Raw genomic sequence first — 2500 nt, 5'->3', positions numbered from 1 at the left:
CACCACTAGTAACTGGTTTGGAGTCTGACATGGCTCCAGCAATTCTAACCATGTGGGTTCTGTCCTTGAGCCAATTTGCAATCCATCTAGTGACATAGGGGTTTATATTTAAGCTGGTGAGCTTATCTATAATGCCCGAGTGGGGTATTGTATCGAAGGCTTTTGCGAGGTCCAGGTAGGCTGTGTGGATCACCTTCCCCTCGTCAATGGCCTTGGTGACTGTTTCAAAGAAATCAACCAGGTTTAAGAGGCAGGATCTGCCCTTAACAAAGCCGAACTGGGTAGGATCCAGTGTCTGTAGGTCCCCAATATCTTTATTTATGAGGTCCATGATGATCCTTTCCATAGCTTTGCAGACCAAGCTAGTCAGGCTTATGGGGCGATAGTTTCCAGGATCCGTTGAGGCACCACCTTTATGGAGAGGGACCACTGTTGCTGTACGCCACTCTTTGGGCACATATCCTGTAGTAAGGCTGAGACTGAACAGTAGTTTTATGTTTGGGTTTAGCTCTTCTTGGAGTTCATGTAGGACGCAGCCCGGGACACCGTCTGGTCCCATTAATGTTGTGTTTTTTGCTTTGGAGAGGGCGGCTCTTACCTGAGCATCTGAGATGTCAGGGGGGCAGCACTCTGCTGGGATAGATATTTGCCCTTTTGGTGGGGAGAGAAGTTTGCGCTGAACCTGTCAGCTAGGATGTTGGCAATGTCTGTGGGTTCAGTGTATTTTTTTGTCATTTTGGACTAATTCTGAGCATATCTGGGAATTACAACCCAGGTTCCTAACACAACTAAAGAAAGCCTTGTGATTATCCTTAGTGTCCTGTGCAATTTTTCTCTCGAAGCTGGCCTTAGACAATTTTATGAGTGTCCGTAGTTTTTTGCTAATACTGATCAGTGATGCCTTCCCTTTTTGGGATTTTGCTCTATCATTTAGTAGCTTCCTCCTTCTATTGTATAGTTTGTTTATGGCTGGGGTCCACCAGACAGGACGTCTGCCTTTGGAGGATTGGGTCTTGGTTTTATTTGGGATCGCATGATCCATGCATTCCTGAAGGTGTTCATAGAATGCGTTTATAAAGGATTCTGCAGTCTGGGCCGTATTTTCCACAGGCCCGGGGGCTTTGAAGGATTCCACCTCGGTTTTGAGGAGTGTGAAATTTGCTTTAGAGAAGTTTTTCACTGTGGTTTTCTGGGCAGTGAGTGGGGTCGGGATTTGAATATCCAGTGAGATTAGTTTATGGTCTGATCTTACCAGTGAGGGATACACTTCTGGTCTGGAGCATAGAGTCCCCATGTTGGTGATGATCAGGTCCAGTATGTTTTCCCCTCTTGTGGGAGTGGTAACAAGTTGTTCCATAGCATTTGAGTTTATAAATTCTAGGAACCTTTGGGCTAGGGTGTTGGAGCTAGAGTAATGCTCCCAGTCTATGTTTGGGTAGTTGAAGTCGCCCAATATAATGGTGTTTGGAGAGACCTTCATATTTTCCAGTGTTCTCAGAATGGCCGAGTGGGGTTCCTGGGTTTGGGAGGGTGGTCTGTAGCAGGCTATAAACTGGAAGGCAGTTTTACCCACTGTTAGTTGCACATGGATAGTCTCTGATGCTTCGTGCTTTGCCACCAACCTTGAGGTGTGGGTATCTTTGATGAATATCGATACTCCCCCTCCTTTTGTGGTTTGGTCCAAGTTTTGGGGCCGAAAAGCATGGTATGATTTATAACCTGGTAGTGCTGGGGTGCTCTCGGGAGCCCTGAACCAGGTTTCTGTTACTGCACAGATATCGATGTTCTCCATGCTAAGGAGAGTTTCGAGTGCGTGCATCTTGAGGTTTAGACTTCTGGCGTTGAGTAGCATTACTCTTAGTTTCTTATCCCTTGTGATACCTATGGAGGTGGGTTTGTCTTTTGAGCCTTGCCTAAAAAAGGCACTATGGGGGTAGCAAGAGCCTTTGCCAATATCCGAAAGCCCAGGGGTGACAGGTGCAAGCCGTCCCTAGTGAAGCAAGTAATTGAGAGCCCAGTGTCTGTTATTCTTAAAGTGTATTAGTTCTGGTTTAAGCACTTGGGCATCAGGCCAGTTATTTTAATTAATACTGATATTGGATAAGCTATAGCATCCGTTGATTTTTGAAGGTATTCAGCGAGTAGCTGGTGAGCAGATAGAGTGCTGGGTTTTAATTTTTTGATAAGGGTGCGGATGAGTGAAGTGGGAACTGGTTGGAAGCTAAATGAGAGTCTATCTAAAGGGTTGATATTGTCAGGCCTGGGGGAGCTAGGAGAAGTTGGCTAGCTAGGGTTTGAATTGTTTCAGTAAAGAAGTGGTTGAAATTGTCTGAGACATCTTCAGGAGAAACAAAAAACAAGTGGGGAGTGGATGTTTTTCCTGGCTGGAGTAGGTTATTTAGACTTGCCCAGAACTTCTGAGGATTGTTTTTCTTTTCAGTCTGGATTTTACAGTAGTATTGTTTTTTGTCATTTAGAATTGATTTTTTGGTATCATTTC

This window comes from Protopterus annectens, chromosome 6.part0 (genome assembly GCF_019279795.1).
Source record: "Protopterus annectens isolate FY-2018-M chromosome 6.part0, PAN1.0, whole genome shotgun sequence".
NCBI classification, from domain to species: domain Eukaryota; kingdom Metazoa; phylum Chordata; order Ceratodontiformes; family Protopteridae; genus Protopterus; species Protopterus annectens.
The sequence above is the reverse complement of the archived record's forward strand: the minus strand, read 5'-3'. Positions refer to the sequence as shown.